General features: G+C 34.4%; 1 long non-coding RNA gene across 1 annotated transcript; it reads left to right on the top strand.

The window, feature by feature from the left end:
• The first annotated feature begins 14,436 nt into the window (after positions 1–14,436).
• Positions 14,437–16,856, top strand: LOC127151130 (uncharacterized). The gene is made up of 3 exons (XR_007823870.1): positions 14,437–14,670; positions 14,992–15,171; positions 16,386–16,856. It is a non-coding gene; the product is annotated as an uncharacterized LOC127151130 (long non-coding RNA).
• Positions 16,857–22,513: the final 5,657 nt, after the last annotated feature.

Genomic DNA, 22,513 nt, shown 5'->3' with positions numbered 1-22,513 from the left:
GTAATATTCTTGAGGTGTAAGAAATTATTTGGGGAATTCAAAATAAATTTTCATTTTTCTTAATCGATGTCACTTATAATTAGTGGTCTACCACAAACATGTATTTTTTTCAAATAAACTTTTTAGCATAATTTAAAATTAGCTTTAATAACTTTCAAGTAAATTCGATTAAACACACTAATTATTTTTATATGACATTCTAGTGAAATAGTATCTCATTCACTCATGTATATATACGTATATATATACTTATGTCCGTATGTACATTTGTATATAGATACATATATATACATTAAATTGAATATAGATAAATTTAAATTCAGAATAAACTTTTCTCAATTGTAATTAAAAGATTAGAAAAAAAAACTCAGTAAAATATATGAATAAAGATAAAGTCTCTGCTTAATAATATGGACATATATACCAAAATTTCACAAACTTAAAAAGCAAAATTACCAAAAAGGTGGGTTAGAGTTTGAGCAGCTAAGATGATTCTTATCATTTCTTTGTCATGCCCATTGTCACCCACTTCCAATTTCAAATCACTACCAATCTCCGTCCCTTTTGCCTTCACCTCTATCTTCGTCTTTGTCCCATTCCAATTCTTCATCTCTATCTTCTTCACCCTCGCAATCTCTCACCATCGCTTCGAACTTGCATATTCTAGTATACATGTTGCCCTTGAGAAAGATGTGGCTTATAGAAGAAAAAAATTCATGTCACAGTGAAATGCTTTTGCGAATGAGTTAAAATGTGATTCTCTTTATACCGCATCGCATTCCCGACCTAGGCCTTTTTCTTTCTCTCTGTAGGATTGAATGTATTATTGTAAATTTTTTTTGCTAAAAAAAATGGATTTAATTATGTTAAACAATACCTTTAAGACCAATAACTAAGAAAAATGAGACTCGATTATTGGTCTAGGCATCAGGAGAGATGCAACCCTTCAAAAAGCTTAATAGTATGATTGAGAGACAAAAGTGCCTAAATCCTAAACTCTAAGGGTGCGTTTGGGGGAAGGGTTGACTTAAGGAAGGGTAATGTTATGATAAAACTAGTTTTATCATAACCCTTGTTTGGTAGAAGGGTTTAGAAATGTGGTTTTATGATAATATGTGTTTGGGGGAAGGGTTAGGTGGAAGAGTTAATAGAGATTTTATGATAAGATGTGTTTGGGGGAAGGGTTAGGTTTGAAAAGTTAATGGGGATTTTATGATAAAATGTGTTTGGGGGAAGGGTTAGGTGGGAAGGGTTAATGGGGATTTTATGATAAGATGTGTTTGGGGGAAGGGTTAGGTGGGTAGGTTTATGTGAAATTTATGATAAAATTTATTTGGGGAAAGTGTTATATGGGTTGGGTTAATAAATTTTTTTTATGTAGTATAATATTTTTTAAATGAGATTGTAAATATGATAAAAAAAATTTATGGCGTGTATCGGACGGTGTATGTGTGATACGCCTATTGTCGTTCATTAGTAGCTCCAACATTAGTAAGATCTGATGTTGGGCCAGCGTGAACGCAGTTAGGACGCCAAGGAGTGTTTGTTGGTCCATTACAAACTATGTAAAGTTTCTTAAAAAATATGTACTAAGTGAATTAGTACAATATCCATATACATTGTGAAAAATTCCTAATTAAAGCTTATTACGCACTTACTAATACCCTAAACTTAGTAATTTGTTAAACCCCCTATTTAATATGTGATACATGTCATATATGAAATGTTTCCATCTTATGTACAAAAAGTTGTAACTTTACTTAAAACTTACGTACAAAAAACAAATAACATATGTACAAATGTTTCAATTTTACTTCATTTATGTAACATAAAACAAATTACTTGTTTTGAACGTTATTTTAAAATACGGATTGCATTCTAAAGGCCGTATGAAAATTGTAAGTACAACGTGTCATAGGTATTAGAAAAATCATATGTGAGAGAAGAACGTTATGATAAAAATATTATTTTAATTTTTTTTTTTTGGTATGTAAGAGAAGAACATCTTTGGTTTGTGAATAGTATGGTGTTAAGTTAATTGCTTTATTTGTGTTACTTAAAAGGATTGTACAAACATTGAAAACTTTTTATTCAAAAAAATTGTGAACTTATAAACTATAGTATGGTCTTAAGTTAATTGTTTTATTTATGTTATTTAGAAGGATTATTAAAACATTAAAAACTTTATTTTCATAAAAAAATTGTGAACTTATAACTATAGTATGGCATTAAGTTAATTGCTTTATTTGTGTTACTTACAAGGATTGTTAATACTTTGAAAACTTTTTTCATAAAAAAATTGTGAACTTATAAACAGTGGTATGTTAATTAGTTAAGTTATTTGTTTTATTTCTCTTAGTTATAAATATTGGTACGAAAATTTGTTTAAAGAGCATTTGTTGGACGTGAAAGTTTAATTTAAACAGATATTGAAAACATACAATGGAAAGAAAAATAATATTATTGAATGTATATAAATAAAATGTCCATCAAAATAAATTATTACAAAACAAATAGTCTGTAAAAATACGTACATACATAATTTAGAATGTAATGAAATGAAGAAATAGAACATGGAAGTTTAATGTACATATGCCTAAGCCACAATAAAAAATGAACAAGTTAGTAACAAGTGGGGTCGAAAACAATACACGTTTTTCAAATGCAACATAATTGAAAAAAAATGGAAGAAGTGCATACCTTGTATTGAGAACCACTGACCCGATATTGAAACGAAAAAAAAAACATTGAAAACAAAAAATAAAATTTGAAAACAAATGTTAAGCAGCCATAGAGTTTAGAAATCGGTTTAATAACTTGAACCAGATTTCATAGTGATTGAAACATCAATTAAGAGGGATAAAAACCAAACAACAAATGTAGAAACACATGTAAAAAAATAGGCAGAAAGTAGGTGATAAACATGACACCAACGTACGTAAAAAAGCTGTCCATAACATACAACATAGTGGACATACAAAAGAGGGCAGAAACGGTGAGAGAACAACGCAAAAACTGAGAGAGAACCAGGCATACAAATCGTGAGAGAACAAGGCATACAAACATAGTGGACATACAAAAGAAGAAGAATATGAAGAAAAGAGTCATTTACCTATGAAAGAAGAAGAAAAATATGAAGGGAAGAGCCAAGCAATGAGAAGTGGAAGTGGTAAATCATAAGCAGAAAAGAAGGTTTATATAGAGAGGATATGGGGGTTAAATATGCAAATAAATGACCCAACCAAGAAAAGTTAAGAGAATTTCTGCAAAAGTAGGCTAATGACTCCTTCCTACAAAGTTATCGCAAAATATTATGCTACTTTCATTTTAAAAGTTTCTACAGAGTGTGAAGATATGGAAGGAGTTCTTTAAGCGGGTGGCATCAAATCATTTAATTAAATTTTATTATAATGCCATACAAGAATCTACCCCTTTAAACGTAAACAAAAGATTTGCTCTTTTCAAGAGAGAAGACTAACTTCCACGAGTAAACTCTAGAGGCACGCAGGGTGGATTCCTTACCTTTCTTCTCGATTAAGATGTTCCGACGATCTGACCCTCTTGCCATAACCTTGTTTGAGATTCAATTCAGAGTTTTTTGCTGCTGACTTTTTCAGTTATTCATTCAAAGAGTTTTATCGCTTTTCAAATAGGATGGGAATAGAGACAAAAGTGAAAAAATCAACCTTGGATCGTGTATTCTTTTATTGAAGTTCAGACCTATGGAATGAATGGAAAGCTAATATATGGAAATAAGACTACTCCTCCAAATTTGAGAGTTCTTCGGTCTTCAAACTCTTAACTATGAGTCTTATAGAGTTTAAGGTTATAGTATGTATATATTCTATATATTGTATATATATGTAGTATATATAGTATATAAAAATCTATGTTGGAAAACATTTCGAGACCCATGTTGTAAACCCGATATTTTCTTGGTCTATTTTATTTTATTTTATGTTAAATGAATAAAAGAAAAATGAAAATTAAGAATATATATATATATATACATATTATATATATATTTAATGTTTTTATTAAGTAAAATAAAGAGAAAAGAAAAGAAAGGATAAAAGGAAGGAAAAAAGAAGAAGAAAATTTTCTTTTTACTTTTCTTCTTCTCTTTCCTCCACCGCCAATGTTTTCTCCATCCATTTCTACCACTTTCTTCACCATTTTTACACCAACTTTTAGAGAAATTTCAAAGGGAAGAAGGCTGAGAATGGAAAAAGAAGGAGTTTAAGAGGTTTTGTTGAAGAAAGACAAGAGAATCGGATTTACATGTCTTGAGGTAAGATTTAGAAGACCTCAAAATGAAGATTTTGATATAAAGAAATCTCATTTTGGTTAAGTATTGGAAAAGTTATGATCATTTGAATTTCATGCTGCAAATGTGGAAAATTCCGAGAAGTGTGTTGAGTATGGTTTATTGTTTTTAAGATGGACTTGTTTAGCATTATCCTTAGTGAGCCATGTTAAACATAAAATTTAAAAATCGTAATATTTAGGTTTCTAATACTCGATTCTGGTTGTTTGACAAGCTAAGAGGAAATAGATCGAATTTACACATTGGGAAACTAGTCCATGACTGTGAATGACCAAAACCAGCTTTTAAACATATTTTCTTTTTCCTCAATATTTACTATGGTTGACTGATCTACACGTTATTTACAAAGCATTGAAAATAAATTGAAGTCCATGATTATTTTCAAGTATGAGTTTCGAGACTAGAATTCTTACTAAATGTTTATGCTAGCACGTGATTATTGAATGTCTGGAAGTTATTTGAACCATTGTGTTTCAAACAAAGTATGAGTTACCAAGTTTTGTTTTAAGAACTACAACTTTTCACGAATAAATGACTGAGGTGTTGAGCCCGAGGCTATACGGTACCATGTGAACACAACTTAGATTCCGTTGTTGACGTTGAGTGTACTCCATAACAACGATGCTGTCGTAAGTGCTGGACGGGCCTCACTACGATAAAGACGATAGGAGTGCTGGGTGGGCCCTACTACATTGTAGAGCTTGTAAACGTTGTTGTACTGGGTGTACCCTACACAACGTAGATTTGTCATGTTAGTTAAAATATTTTGATATACTTGATAGGCCCTGCTAGATTTCAATGACGTATATACTGAGTATTTAAGGAAGTCATTCTTACGATTATACGTCTATGTTTACGACTTGTATAAACAGATTTATAAGTGTAAGCTTTCACATGCTCTTACTTTTAAATTTCTAGTTTTAAATTGAGTCACTCACTGAGCTTTATAGCTTACCCTTCCAAAATGTTTTACACACTTTCTAGGTAGAGATCGAGTTCCTGATGCCTGATAGATTGCCTTAGTCTGCTGAAGTTTCGATATCGATTGCCAATACATGGTTAGAGTTGTGCATAGAGTCTGTTGTATTATAATGTATATATCTTTGTATGATATAGATACTCCACAGTTTGTGTAAGTTTTAGGAGTTGCAGTTGTATAAACATTTGTTGGTTATATTTTGGTTAAGGTGTCTCTAGGTTTACTTGTGAAATTAGTTTATTAGTCTAGGATTCGCTGCGTTGTGTGCATGTATAATAGTTTATATATGAGGTTGGCAAGTTCATCATATTAAAGTTTTACGTAGAGTTGATAGATACAGGTAAAGAAAAGCGTGTCCGTCGGTTTCACGCCATCTTTCGGTCGAAGCTAACAGATAGTCCGAGAGGGGGTGTGACACATGTGCTCCTTATTGTTTCAACTAATTTCATCCATACCTGTAACACCCGAAGAATTTTGGATGATTTAGTTTCAATTATCTTAAGCGTAATTATTGAAACTTTGGATGTAATTGAGGAAACTTGATTAATTATATTTTTTGTTGTGTAATTAATTAAGTTTTGAGGACAATATAATTATTTATTTGAATAGTAAAACTGGTAGAGATATTTGTTGAAGATAAAGATAATTGGGTTGAAGAGAGAGATAATTGAATTATTTGGTTAAAGTTAATGGTGATATTTTATTTGGAAAAAAAAGAGATTGATGTGTTTGGTTGAGTTTGATTTTAAAAGGAGATTTGGTGGGTTTTAAGTGGAGAGAGAGAAGATTGGTTTTTGTTGGTTTAAAATAAGGAAAAGGAAAGAAAAATTAATATTGATTTATTTTTTGTGTTTAAATAGGCATAGGAATCCGTGCACCAAAACCCATCATCTTCTTCTTTGAAAAAAAAAAGAGAACGAAAAAAAGAGAGAAAACCCTAATTTTTTTAAAACCCTAGCCGCCGCCAGACCTGCGGCCGCCGCTGTGCTCATTCGACCGCTGTCGTTATGTACATCTAACCGTCGCCGGAAGTGAATCGCAAATTATCTGTCGAACCCGTGAACCCGACCCACATGCCCGCGTCCCTTCCTCTGCAATTCGCCTCATTCCGTCGTCATCTGCACTGATCCATCATCTGCTACCCCCGTTCCATCATCGACAGTTGGAGTTCGCCGCCACCCGGTCAGCCCTACGTCGTCGAAAGACTGAGCGCTCAGTCCATCGCTCGTACCCAAACCTAGAAACCCACACGCACGTCCGTGCCTACTCCATAGTCGAGCCGCACGCACGCCGCGCTTGCATCGTAGCCGAGCCGCACGCCTGCATGAGCCTCGTGCGCCCCAGCCGAGCCGCGCCTTCTGCCGCAAGCTCGCCTGGGTCCCAGCCTAGCCGTTTCACCTGTCCCGAGTCGACCATCGAGTTCCTCCCTCCAGCTGAGCTGCTAGTCGATTTTCCCCTCTTCAGCTGAGCCAGTTGAGCTGCCAAGCTTCTTTTAACCCTATTTTGACCCATATTTTTTGGTAAGTCTCGGTAGGTTTGATTTGGTTTTAGTTTATCCAGCTAAGGTTTATTTTGACCCTAACCAAGTTAACTGTTGGATTAAATTGACTATAGTTAACTGGAAATCGAGCGGAGAAATTGTCCAACTAAGTCCAAATCGAGTTCGGCCACGATCTTGGGTAAGTTACTTCAAATGGATTTTTGGACCTAAATTCTTTGAGGGTTAAATTATTAAATTGTTGTTTCCTAACCATTTAGGACTTTCGCTACTTGAGAAGCGTGATTTTACTGCTAGAACTCGTTGAGCAAACCTCCAGGTAAGAGATTCTACTACTAGACCTACGAGTAGAATTAAGAGGTCGCATATGTTCTTAGTTATGCACATTGATGACTAGGCTGCATAACGGCATGACAATTAATGATGATATGATATGACATGATGATATGATTTGACATGATGATATGATTTGACATGATGATATGATGTGACATGATGATGTGATGATGCTATGTTTCGTGTATGCTATGGTTAGGGTGTATGTTAGCTTATCCTATTAGAGTCGTACCTGCATGGGTGTCCTTCGGGATCACCACCTATTTAGGACTGCATAGTCTGATGGGACTGCCAGTCTGACATTGATATAGACATGATTCGAGTGATTCGACGAGATCGCTCGCAGCCCGATTGTCTTAGTGTTTCCTCCGGGTATGCTACAGACCAGTTTGTCCTAGGTGTTCCTTTGGGTTCACCTAAGACCAGATTATGTTCCTACGGGATCACATGTTGCACGTGTTCAGGGACGTGCCAGTTCTTGGGTACCATTTTCAGGACTCTAATAGGAAGTTAACAGGCACCTAGCGGGACTAGTAGTGGGTCCCTTACTGAGTATTTTAATTTGTATAAATATACATTTTTTTTATTTCGTATTGTAAATCAAATATACAAATATTCACATTTTATTTACCAACATTTGAAAATTTTATTGGAAACATGTTTCATTAGCTCTTGTAAATACGACGTTAATTTTAAACGTTTTGTATTCAAGCTTTCCATGCCAAAAAATTAATTGATGCACTACATGCGAAAGAAATTATATGTATTTTCTTTAAATTGATGTTATAAGTGCAATATTGAAAAATTGCGTATCGTTAATAATCGATTTAAAAAAATTATTTTTTTTAATTCGTAAAAATTTATTTTTTTGAATTCGTATTGTAAATCTAATATACAAATATTCATATTTTATTTACCGAAATTTGGAACTTTTATTGGAAAACATGTTTCATTAGCTTTTGTAAACATGATGTTAATTTTGAACGTTGTGTATGCAAGCTTTCCGTGCCAAAAAAATTAATTGATGTGTTACGTGCGAAAGAAATTACATGTATTTTCTTTAAATTGATGTTGTAAGTACAATATCGAAAATTACGTATTGTTAACAATTGATTTAAAAACTGACAACCAACGTAATAGCATTGAAAGGAAATGAGATATGGGAAACAAAAATGTTTTTCTTTTCGAATGTAGTTAAACAACGAACATCAATTATATCGTACAACTTTATTTTGAAATATAGTATTAAAATAATAAAAATATTAATAATAACAATTATAATAATAATAAATTTCTTAATTTAAAATAATAATAATAATAATAAATTTCGTAATTCAAAATAATAATAATAATAATAATAATAATATCACACCTTTTGAGAAAGAAAGAGAAGGAATAAGAAGGAAAATTATTACTATTATTATTTTAATAATAATAATATCACACCTTTTGAGGAAGAAAGAGAAGGAATAAAAAGGAATAAGAGGGGATTGAGAGGAAGAAAAAGAAGGATTAAAAAGGAATAAGAGAGGATTAACTATATTCTTTTCCCTCCCCTTATTCCTTTCCTTTTCCTTTCCTTCTTCCAAATGGTGCCTAAGAGTTCTAACTACATGTTGAAACACTTATTACTCCAATCGTTGATAACCTTAACGTGCATCATCTTAACCAAAAAATTTGAGGAAAATTTTGAACAACCGATATACAACTCATTACATGCTTCATTTAATAAGTCCTGAAATATGTTTGTTGTATCTTGTTCTTTATTTACCCCAATATTGCACGTCATTTCATTCTCCAAACGACCTTCCTCTGTTTTCTTTTCCTATTCAATCGGAGCTTGTAAATCATTTAGCATACCAAACATATCATTTTCTTCATGAAAGTGGCTACTACTAGTTCCTTCATCAAAGTTTTTTGTACATCTATTCAAGTTAATTATCTGGCTCTACATGATACAACCATTTTTTGTAGTAGCGAGATATTCCAATAGTAAGTAGATGTCATTCAACACCCTTATTCATTCAAAACCATCGACGTGAAACTTGGCAACATCTAAAAATTGGGTCATTCTTTCTCTATACTCAACGAAAAATTGATTCCTAGGTTTCATCCAATCCTTGTCCATCGTTAAAGCCCCTAAAACATAAATAGGTTTGGTTAGAAGTATATTCCTCATCTCATAACCTAAACTTACTCATCTGAATAAGCAATAACAATCTCCCATACTTTTCACTAAAGCTAAGTTTAAACTATAGAAGCTACCATAACTGCAGGATAGCCACCACAAGCTAATTAACCATAAACAACTTCAATCTTCATAACCTACCTACTCCTTCCAACAATGCTACTTTACAACCTACCTAACACATCTTTAAACCCTAAAAAAATAGTAACAAATTCAAAACTAAGTTGGCATAAAAAAGGCTACCTTAACTGCAGGATAGCCATAATAAATCAACAACAAATGATTTAAAAAATACTAAGAAATAAACAACTAAATTTGAAGTAAAGGCTACCATAACGGTAGGATAGGCAAAACAAATCTCAACCACAAATTACAGAACTTTTAAAACAATAAAAGCTATAAAATTTCCTACGAACGATAAAAGCGCTCACCTCTATAAAATTTCCAGTACGACCTCCCCCCTCAAATTTTCAATTTCACCCCCTCAATTTTTCGACCTTAACCCCCTCAAGTTTTCAATTCAAACCCCCCACCCCCTTTCTACACCCAATTAAACCCCTCAATCTAATTTTCAACCCACCTCCTTCAAATATTCAATTGAACCCCTCTCCCTCAACCCTACCATTTAAACTTCAAATTTTTCAACTCCCCAACTATAATTTTTCAAATAACCCCCCTACTTCAAATTTTCAACCCACACATTCAGAATTTCAACTTCAAAATCAAAATCTATTCCTAAAAAATATCTGAAAACTAATTCAACATTAAAATCCTAAAACTAATTTTAAAGAATAAAAATTTAAACTAATTAAACTAACCTAATCTAAACTAACATTTAAGGATGAGCGGCAGCAGACGGTGGCAGAGGCATGACACCGATGACACGAACGATCTTCTCCCTTTCTTCATTTTCACTACGAACGATCTCCTTCCTTTCTCTTTTGTTCGATTTTGTGAATTACAAAACTGAAACAAGTTTTTATAAGGGAACTCCCAACGCACCACGGAAACACGGGAGATCCCCAATGTTTCCAACGAATCACTAACAATGTCGGGACATAAAAATTCATTCTCGACGCCATGCATAGGGCATCGAGAATCATGATCTGACGTAATTAATGTTTAAATATTTTCGACAGTCCATGCATGACATCGGGAACATGGGTAACTATTTCCAACGCATAACAAGTGTCATCAGAAACAGAAGTGCTCATTCTTGACGCCATGCATGGGGTGTTGGGAGAAGAGATATATATTATTTAATTGCTAACTATTTCTAACGCACTACAACTAGACATCGGGAATGGGTTCTTGTTTCCCAATGACGCATTCATGGCGTCGAAGAATGTTAATAATTAAATATTATGTTCTTCGTTTCTCGATGTGAACAAAACGATGTCGGGGAAAGGTGTCTGTCCCGAAGTATTTTCTTCTGATATTGTTTTGTGCGTCCGGAACACCCTGATTTCTTATAGTGTAATTTGCTTGCTTCTTTCACTGCATAATTCTATGTTGAAGAATAATTTCCTTTATTGTTTCATTTGCATATCGTCTTAAGCATGTTACTACTATTGCACAACTATCTTAATTCATTAGTTTGAGTTGTACTAAAAAAACTCATGTTTACAAGTAGTTGTTTTGAGATTTTGAACCATCTATACATAAAACCATTTTTAGGGTTCATACTAAGTTTAGATGGTTGCGAAAAAAAACATAATGTTTTCATAACATATCATTTATTTAAACATAATGTTTTAAAATATTGGAAACACGATATTCGAAAAAAAGTTACAAATTATCAAGTTTTCATGAAATCCTTGTAGAATCATAAATAACAAACAAAAAAAAAAGTTTTTTTAATCAATAAACCCATATAACGGAAAAGGTTTTTTTGTAAATCAAGTTAGGTTCTTTTAATCAATAATCCCGTAGAACGATTTTAATTCAATGGTTGTTTTGAAACGTATACTTAATTGGAGAATGTAGTTAATTACCGCGCTCTACGATATACAAATGTTAACTCGTACCTACAATTTTACAAACTTATATTACAAAATGTGTTTAAAAAAACCACAAAATGACCAACCCAACCGCATGACTATTTTATAAATATATTACACATTCTAAAAAAAACTTAGTCGTTTTTAGAAAAAATGTGGACATTTGGAAAACAGTCCTTTTCCTTTTTTTTTTTTATTCGATAAAATAGTTGCGAGGATGCTTTGAACATATTTTCATTTTCAAAACTACATTTCAACATATTTCCAAGTTCCCTAAACTCAAATTCATAATATGTGATTAGGTTAACCTTAGTCGTTTTCAACGTGTTGCTAAGGTTCTTTTCCCCAACAGGGTTTTGATCTAGAATTTATAATGGACAAACATGAATTTGCGTCTCTACTCAATGCGTTCATTACATCCTAACATCAGTTAGTACTAATGTTGGAGTTGATGGGGAAAACAACAAAGAGCATGTAGCAGCAGAAAAAAAGGATTATGTTTTACTCTATGTGCATCTAAACGATTTAGAAATTAACATGCAACTACTAAACGATAGACATAAACGAAGAGTATAAAAAGTAAATGATAAGCTTACCTTTGCAATTCTCAACTTCTTCTTCGTTCCAAAAAGTTCTCTGCCTGTAGATCACGAGCATAGGATAACCACTATGTTCACCTACTAATCTCAGGGCCAAGAACTGAGTTGTGGGACTCATTTTTGTGAAGTAAATCTTTTAGAGAGAATGATGGAGGTAGGTGTATCATTTAGATAATTTTATGAGAATCATCATCCTCTTCTCATTCTGAAACAAGAAGTTTATATAGAAAAATTACATGCAAAATGTATGCAATTTTATTTCATATAATCTCAACACCTAATTAATCCATTAACTATTAATGAAATTAGTAGTTTCTAATTCATTATAAGTTGCCACATTTCCCACTAACATTTAGTTAAAAAAGAAATTAGTCAAAGGGCAATTTGGTCAGACCAATTAAGTCAAAGTCAAACTTTGGCTTTTCTTAGTCAAAAATCAACTTTTTGACTTTTTGCTATTTTACCCGTCTTGACTAATTCTAACCTCCCTAGTATGAATCCACATTCATTTTTCTAAAATTTAAATCATATTTGAATATAAATTCCGGTCAAAGTTTTATTTTTTAAAGTCAAAAGTCAACATGTTGACTTTTACAACTTTGACCGTTTCAAAACTTTCCAAACTTCTAAATATGAATCTATATTCATATTTATTTAAATCATATTTAAACACAAAGCTTAAAGTTTATATCTACCAACTTATATCTTATATATTTGTCGATTTCTCTCTTTTTTCCTAATTAGAACAATTCGAGTTACTTCAACATATTGTTCTTAGTTGATTCTATATGAGCTAGTAGGAAAACCTAATGGACCTATAGATCATGGACTCCAATGATTCAAGATTAACTGGCTAAACTCTTTTAGACCAAGCTTAATCAACATTCGTTAACTAAAGAGTCATTCCACTAAAGACTCTTAGTTGCACTCTCTTCACTATAGATATATTTCTGTCCACCTGATATAACCATGATGATTAAGTTGATCTTTTACAGGTTGTTTGTAATTTTGGATGGGTCAAAATATTGTTTTACCCCCGAGATTACATCTTGCTCCTTAAGACCCACTGATCCACTATTGAACAATTGGTTTAAGGTCAACCTATAAACCTGAGTCCTTCTCGGGCCAATGAGAAGGTGGGGCCCCTTGTTCAAGACTTGGATTCAGTCCTTAAGGGAACAACATATCTACTATTCCAGAAGTGGGTAGGAGTAAGTTCTATCTTGCACCCTATGTTCTTAGCTATCCACTTGGTCTTATCCCTAAAATGGGAGGCTTATTGGGCCAGCAATGATGAGCTGTCCTCACCTATGCAGATCTAAGGATACTACCGAATGAACAGAAGTTCATAATTATCTCAGGATTAAGATCAAGTTACCTAGGTCATCATAATTGAAATAGTCAATTTATAGTTTACGGTGTTATAACTAAAAGTGATAGTCAATTTATAGTTTACGGTGTTATAACTAAAAGTGACTATTTCGAGATTCCAATATTATGCAAACCATTTACATAGGATGTCCCTACTCCCATGTCTCTACATGAACGATTCAGGATTACATCGTTTGTACTAACTACGGAGCAGGCCGGATCCATAGTGTTTTTTCAGAATAAGGTGCCCAACCTTATTCATACACTATAGACTATTTGGGCTATTAACTCAAACTTAATTCATGTTTATGTCTCTACATAAAGTTCAAGTGTATTGACAAACTTAGTAAAATAGCCTCGGGATCTTAACTTATTGGTTTTAAGATTATAACATTCAATAATAAATTTTATTGAATCAAATAACAAAGTACAAGTTTTAGGACATAAATTCCAACAGGAGTTGTTACATAACAACACAAAGAGGATACCCCACATCTCGTAGGATACTAGTCATAGGATTAGACGGTTAACATATTTTGGCATGATTCATGTGTAAAACCTAGTGTGTCAGCAAAGTACGAGAACGGACCAAACAGGTTTCGCCATTCTATGCCACCTACTTAGGACCATTGCTGGACTAATGTCGACAAAAGTGTCAATGTTGAGGAGATGGTCGAAATGTTCCTCCACATACTTGCGCATGACGTGAAAAATCGTGTATTCAAAGGGAATTCATGGGGTCGAGTAAGACAATTTCATGTCATTCCAACATGGTGTTATTGGCAGTCATTCGACTGCATGACAAGCTCTTGAAAAAATGTAAGCTCACGTCCCGCTCTCCTTTATTTTATTTATTTAATATTTCCTAAATAGTGAAAAACAAATTGGAACACTTTTATATTTCTTGAAGGTTGATTCATTTGAAAAGAAAATTTTGAAGCATTTTTAGTTGGGTATAAGATTTGAGTTTTTATTAGATGTTGAAAAGAATAAAGTTATAAGGGCCAAAAGTAAGTTATTTTGAAGCGAGAGGCAGTTTGGTCTTTTCTATATATTATTATATACTTTTTGGTAAATAAAGATAAAAAGAAAAGGGGGGAGTCTTCTTCTTGGTGGAATCACACACCTCTCTCGAAATTTCTCTCCCTCTCCTTCATGTTGACACCGATGCCTCATTCTGCCACCGTCGATCGTCGAGCCACCACGATCTTCCGGCATTAGTCGTCTAGCACAGCCGTCGACGGCTGTTCGTCGTGCGCCAGCCCACTTACGACCTTTGAGCTTTAACCGACGGATTTGTTGAGCCACGTACCGAAGGGTTGCAACACAGCCATAGAGTTGTTGCTTCGTGTCACCAAATCTGGAAGATTAGGTTAGTTTTGGGCTGTTCGATGAGTTTTGTGTTTCTTTTAATTGAAGATTTATATTACCCAGCAGCCTTTGGCTTCGAATGACTAGTTTCTGTCATGTCTTAGTGTTAGATTGAAGAGATGTGATGTTGTTTAGTTGTTTTCTTGCGAGTTCCATAAGGTTTTTGTCGAGATTTAGGTGATTAGTAAAGGTGGAATTATTAAGATGTGAAATAGAGTTTTGGGTAAAGATTTGCTTATGTTAGTTGTATGTTTTGAAGAGTTTCGACTACCCATTCAGTTTCAGCTTTGATTTTTCTTTTCCCATTATAATTCATTGTTAGATGTGGAGTTCTGGAAGATTTCTTAGCTGTAAAGTTGAGAGAAGAAGATGAAGTCTGGAAGTTTAGTGCGAGAGAAAACAAGAAAATTGCAAGAAAAAGCTTCAGCACGGCAGATTTTTGGTTCATTTGATAAATCTCTAGTTTTCTGTTAATTTTGAGCTACACAAAAAGAATTAGAAGGTAAGTTTTATCAGGTTTGAAAGCTAATCCAATTTATAATAAAGATTATGATGCATGCTTGAGCAGATTCTGATGAGAATTTTATGAAAATAGAAAGAGAAGACAGATTACAGGTTTCGTGCGTGAATCTGCGAAGACTCTATTGTGTTGAGTAGTTAGAAGCGTAGAAGTAGAGTTAGGATCTCTATTTGGTATCGTTGGAAAACTTATTCAATGTACTACAACTTTTATGAAGAAATTGTGAGCTAAATATGATTGGAAGTAAGCTTAATTTTATAAACAAGTCAAGGGATAGCAGAAGACTCTGTTTTTGAACTCTCTCTATTTCGGGCAATTTCTGTAGCAATATGTTGGGAATCATATTTTTCTTCCTTCAAGTAAATTATTGAAGACATCAAAATGAATATTTTAACATAAAGAAAACTTATTTTGGTTAAGTATTGGAAGAGTTATGATCATTTGAAGTTCATGTTGTGAATCTGGAAAATTTTGAGAAATGTGTTGTCGAGGTGATTTTGATATGATTTTAGATAAATTTTAGTGGGTTCTCTCATGTTTGGGTGCTTGTGGCGTTAAGAGATTAATGTGATGCTAAGGGTCCAAAGTTGGAATTTTTAGAATAGATTAATGCATGAAGGGATAATTCAATTTAAGTCTTGGAAGAGAGAAATTGGAGTCTTTGGAACATAAAATAGTTTGAGTTGACTTTATAAAGTATGTTGAATATTGTTGTGTCGTCTTGCTTTGTAAAGTTAATTGATAAACATAAATCTTTGTTTCAGGCTAAATTGAAGTGAGGAAAGTGTAAAATCCCGGGGGATCGAGTAATTGATTTTAAGTGGTTTACTTTTAAGTATTTTCCCTATAAATCTAGTATGATGATTTCTAGTACGAAAATTTAGAATATGATTTCTTAATGAATTATGTGTTAGAATGGCTTTCAAATATGATTTTCAGTTTTCCATGAATCCTTGTATTTCGGAACTATGGTTGAACCCAAACTTACTAAGCAAGTTTTAGATGACAACTAGTTTCTAAACATTTATTGATTTATAACTAGACTTGAAGGATTTCTTAAAGTACGTATTGATGGCAAAAGATCGAAAATAATTTGAAAATGTGTTTCTAACCATGTTTGGTTTTTAAACTCAAAAGATGTGATTTCTATGAATGTTAGTGATTACCCTTAAGGCTACGAGAATGTGTTTCTGTAGGGTCACTTACGATTGTCAGAGGATTCCGGGGCTGAAAGAGGTCGTGACCGGAGATCCAAGAACCTGAGCCTAGGTGAGGACATGGATGGAGGATTGTGATATGGCTTCAGGCCTAGCTTAACCCATAGTGGGTGGCTCTATGTGCACATAGGAGCGGTATGTTGTTACCGTGGTAGGTGCTAAGTATGCGTGAGCTTCGTTTGGCCGTGTGTTTCCTTGCGGATATGAAGCACGTGTGAGCTATCGTTAAGTCGTATGCTTAGTATGCTATCATGGTTGGGTTGGATTTGTTGGATCGGATTCGATGGAGGTTGTTATCGTGGTGGGTACTAAATATGCGTGAGCTAGTTTTGGCCGCATGATTTTTGGTCATGTGCGAGCTATCTTTGGCCGTATATTTAGACGCCTTGCCATAGTTGGTTTGGATACAGGTTTGTTGGCCTTACTTATGGTTTATGGTAATATATGATTCTAATGTTTTAATTATCATTTCGATGGTGATTTATAACTAAACCGTTAAATGTATGTTTTATAAGTTTTTAAGAAAAATAAACAAAATTGCCACTCACTGAGTTTCAACTCATGTTTTCAATGTTTTCTCCCCTCCAGGTAACGGTCAAGGACCAAGTGTTGGTTGTGCTTTCCTATCAGTGATTGTAGTATCTCGTTTTGTAGTATGTATATACTTTATGTATTCTATTCCATTATTGGGTGATTAGAAGAAGTGGTAGTCACAATGAAAATTTGAGTCTGTAATGTCTCTTATTAGACTGTTTTTCCTTTGCCACTAATTCGTAGTTGAATATAAACTTTGTTTGGGACTCTGAATTATGTTGGATGAGTGTGTGGTGAGACACACTCGAGGATATTTCAGTTTTTGAAAAGTATAGAAGTGTGTCTTTCTTCTATTTTCCAGGTATGGTTAGTTCGTTTTTCAGGGGAGACTCTGCCGAAATTTTTATATAATTTCTTGAAAAAGGTTTTACTAATCCTATTTATGAAAGGAATGAATTTAAGGAGTAGATTCACACCATGATCTAGGTTAGAGGGGAAAACTTAGAACGGGGTTTGACAAAAAACCACAACCAGTGTCGAATGGTTGTACAGATTAAAGATGGAAGTGGTTTGAGGTTCGTCTTTTTTCTTCAACTACGTACTTCAAACCAATAAACGTAAGATCTTGTTATTAATCATCAGTTATGCATTACAGAATTGTCTTTGTGCATTAGATGGCACGTATACCAAGGTCAACGTTCCAGTAAGTAAGCAGCCTAGATATAGAACATGCAAGGGGGATGTGGCCACAAATGTCTTTAGCGTATGTGATACGAAAGGAGATTTTGTATACATACTAACCGGTTGAGAAGGATCAGCTGCGGACTTACGCACCATTTGAGATGCCATTTCAAAATCAAATGGCCTGAAGATGCCTAAAGGTAACTACCTACAGTATTGTATATAGAAGTACAAATTTTCCATTATCAGATGCAGCATTTTAATCGTGCAATGTGATCATAGGCTGTTACTACCTAGTCGATGTCGGGTACCTAAATGTAGAGGGTTTTCTGGCACCATATAATGGGCAATGCTACCACCTGCAAGACTAGCGTTGCACTGAGAATGCACCTTCAGCATCAAAAGAGTTCTTCAATATGAAGCATTCTTATGCACGTAATGTAATTGAAAGACCATTTGGTGTCTTGAAGAGTTGATGGGAGATATTGCGAGGAAAGTTATACTATCCTGTAAAAGTCCAATGTTACACAATACTCGCATGTTGTCTACTACACAACCTCATCAATAGGGAGACGACGAACTTCGATATACCGGACGACAGATGAGGGCGATTCATGTAAAACCGAAATTCTCTATGGATTTTTTTATATGAAATGAATAAAAGAAAAATGGAAATTAAGTATATATATATATATATATATATATATATATAGAATTAAAGGTTTGAATTAAATAAAAAAGAAAATAAAATAAAAGATAAAAGGAAAGAAAAAGGAAAGTGGGAGAGAGAAAGAAATAAAACAGAAGGGTTTGTTTTTGTTATTCATTTCTCCATCTTCATCATTTCTTTTTCCATTTCCACCGTCTCCTCTCAAGGAAAAGCAAAACTCATCCACCAGAAGTTGAGCAAGGAAGAAGAAGGAAGGTTTTGTGAAATTGAGGCTGAAGGAGGAAGAAGAAAACCTTGGAAAAGTGACAGCTATGGCAGAAGTATGGTAAACACAGACCACCTCTAGTGTTCTAAACGGTTTGAGCTACACAAAATGAATTAAGAGGTGAGGTTTAAATTTACTGAAAGCTACTTCATTTTCAAACAAATTTTAAGAAGAAAGTTTGAGAAAATTCGGATGTTCATTGGGTGATTTTTGATGAAGAAAACAGGGTAGCTGGTTTTCACGCGAATTCAGGAGGTCTCTGGTTTTTCCTGTATTGTTGAGAGTACCAGTGGAGTTAGGATCTCTATTTGGTATGGTTGGAAAGCTTATTCAATATGAAGAAATTGTGAGCTAAATATGATTGGAAGTAAACTTAATTTCAGAAACAAGTCAAGGGATAGCAGAAGACTCTATTTTTGAACTCTCTCTGTTTCGGATCATTTCTGTAGCAATCTGTTAGGAATCGTATTTTCTTTCCTTCAGGTAAATTATAGAAGACATCAAAATGAAGATTTTGACATAAAGAACACTCATTTTGGTTAAGTATTAAGGGAGTTATAGTCATTTGAAGTTTATATTAGAAATCTGGAAATTTCAAATAGTTGTTGAAATAGGATTTTATTTCTTAAGCTTTGTTTTCGTGAGCGTAATCTTTAGTGCGACATGTTATGTATATCTTTAGAAAACCAGAATGTTTAGAGTTCAAATACTCGGTTTGGTTGTTTGCAGACCAAGAAGAATTAAAGTGAGCTTACAGACCAAGGATCTAACCTAAGACTATGAGAGACAAAACAAATTTTGAAATATTTTCCATAACTCTTATTTATGATTGAATGCGATAAATGTTTATTTACGAAGCCATGAAAGGTATTTGAATTTCATGACTATTTTCAAGTATATGTTTGGAGACTAGATTTCTTAATGAAATTTATGCTAGCACGTGGATATTAAATGTTTGGAAAGTATTTAAACCACAATGTTTTAAGCAAAGCATGAATTAGTAAGAAGTTTTGTTTTAAGAAATATAGCTTTTCACGAATAACCTAAGTTTAAGCTTTACGAAAGAAAAGGATAACATGCATGTTTTAATGTTTTCATACGATTTTTCTAATGTTTCTATTAACTACATGACTGAGGTGTTGAGCCGAGGCTATATGGTACTGTGTGCACACAGGTTAGATTCTGTTGTTGACGTTGAGTGTACTCTGTAACAACGATGCTGTCGTGAGTGCTGGGCGGGCCCGACTATGACAAAGACGATGGGAGTGCTAGGTAGGCCCCACTACATCGTAGAGATTGTAAACGTTGTTGTACTAGGTGTACCCTACACAACATAGATTTGTCATGTTAGTTAAAATATTTTGATATACTTGATAGGCTTTGCTAGATTTCAATGACGTATATACTGAGTATTTAAGGAAGCTATTCTTACGATTATACGTTTATGACTTGTATAAACAAATTTATAAGTGTAAGCTTTCACATGCTCTTACTTTTAAATTTCTAGTTTTAAACTGAGTCACTCACTGAGCTTTATAGCTTACCATTCCAAAATGTTTTATGTACACACTTTCCAGGTAGAGATCGAGTTCCCGATGCCTGATAAATTGCCTTAGTCTGCTGAAGTTTCGATATCGATTGCCAGTACGTGGTTAGAGTTGTGCATAGAGTTTGTTGTATTATAATGTATATATCTTTGTATGATATAGATACTCTAAAGTTTGTTAAGCTTTAGGAGTTGCGGTTGTATAAACCTTTGTTGGTTATATTTTGGTTAAGGTGTCTCTAGGTTTACTTGTGAAATTAGTTATTTTTGAGATACATTTCATGCATGTATATGATTAGTCTAGGATTCGCTGCGTTGTGTTCATGTATAATAGTTTATATCCGAGGTAGGCAAGTTCATCATATTAAAGTTTTAAGCAGAGTAGACAGATACAAGTAAAGAAAAGTGTTGTCCGTCGACTTCACGCCATCTCTTGGTCTAAGCTAGCAGGTAGTCCGAGAAGGGGTGTGACAATTTGGTATCAGAGTAGTTTGCTCCATGGGAATTAAGATAGAGTAGTTAGCTCTAAGAAGAAACTAGAAAGTAAATAGTTGGAAGTCAAGTTAGCTTAGAGGGAACTAGTGAAGTATGGTCTAGGTAATGGTAGAAGTAAGTCCAGTTATGATTAACATGTGAGTAGACATTTAGTATCATGCATTTAAGTTAAGTATCTATAGTATGTCTAATGTGTTGACATATTATAGGAGTCATGCCACCATGTACTAGTAAATGATGCACGCAGAATCAGGACGGGATGCAAGGTCCTACCCAAGGTCGGTCTGTAGGGGAATCTAGTACCCTAAGAGTTCGAGGTGGAGTAGGAAATGAGCAGTTTGCAAGAACTGCACAGGAGATAGGAAGGCTAGAGAGAGCAGAGCCTAGTGATCCAGAAAAGGCATACGGAATTGAACGGCTGAAGAAGTTAGGGGCTACAATGTTTGAGGGTTCCACAGATCCAACTGATGCAAAGAACTGGTTAAATATGCTTGAAAAGTGTTTTGATGTGATGAATTGTACTGAGGAGCGAAAGGTTAGATTGGCCACATTTTTGTTGCAAAAGGAGGCTGAAAGATGGTGGAAATCTATTTTAGCTATGCATAGTGATACACGTCCTTTAGACTGGCAGACTTTTAGAGGCATATTCGAAGATAAGTATTATCCCAGCACATGCTGCGAAGCCAAGAGGGATGAGTTTCTGGGGTTGAAACAAGGATCACTTTCAGTGGCTGAGTATAAGAGAAAGTATACCGAGCTTTCACGGTATGCTAACGTTATTGTGGCTTCTGCAAGTGATAGGTACCGAAGGTTTGAAAGAGGGTTGCGTTTTGAAATACGTACCCAGTTACAACCATTGCTAGGTGGATGAACTTTTCTCAGTTAGTGGAGACTGCCCTTCGTGTGGAGCAGAGTATAACAGAAGAGAAATCAACAGTGGAACCTAGTCGTGGGACTTCAACAGCTAGTGCATTGAGAAACCGTGAGCAGCGGAGGTTCACACCTGGGATAAATATTTCAACCCGTCAAGACTTTAAGAATTGGTCTGGAGGCCAAGCATCGAGGAGCGTGAGTTATGGTAGTATTTTTCAGAGACAGAGCCGGATAATACCTAGTCTACCCACTAGATCAACAATAAGATTGCAACCAGGTTAGGAGTCCATTGCTAGTACAGTCAGGCGAACACCATGCACGAGTTGTGGTAGGAACCATCGGGGTCAGTGTTTGGTGGGTACCGGTGTATGTTACCAGTGCGAACAACCAGAACATTTCAAGAAAGATTATCCGCAGTTGAACATGACAGTTCAGAGAGATCAGGGAGTTGGGTCCCAAACAGTTGAGCAATCAAGAGTTTCAGTGGTTCCAACAGAGGGCACCAGTGGTGTAAGCTAAAAGGGAGTTGTTGGAAGACCTAGGCAACAGGGAAAGGTCTATGCTATGACTCAACAAGAAGCGGAGGATGCACCAGACGTTATTACTGGTACGATTCTTATTTGTAATGTACCTGCAGATGTTTTATTTGATCCAGATGCTATGCATTCATTTGTTTCTAGCATATTTTTGACTAAGCTGAAATGGATGTTAGAGCCTTTATTGGGGAGTTAGCTATATACACTCCAGTTGGTGACGTTTTACTTGTCAACGAGGTGTTGCGTAATTGTGAAGTTTTAGTAGAAGGTATCAGTATGCTAGTGGACTTGATACTACTAAAGTTACAGAGGTTAGATGTAATTTTGGGAATAGATTTCTTATTTGCTTACTATGCATCTATGGATTGCCATAGGAAGAAAGTGGATCTGAGGAGTTAGTTATATACACTCTAGTTGGTGACGTTTTACTTGTCAACGAGGTGTTGCGTAATTATGAAGTTTTAGTAGAAGGTATCAATATGCTAGTAGACTTGATACTACTAGAGT

This window comes from Cucumis melo, chromosome 10 (genome assembly GCF_025177605.1).
Source record: "Cucumis melo cultivar AY chromosome 10, USDA_Cmelo_AY_1.0, whole genome shotgun sequence".
Taxonomy (NCBI): domain Eukaryota; kingdom Viridiplantae; phylum Streptophyta; class Magnoliopsida; order Cucurbitales; family Cucurbitaceae; genus Cucumis; species Cucumis melo.
Note: the sequence above shows the minus strand (reverse complement) of the source record. Positions and strands in the feature narration are given on the sequence as shown.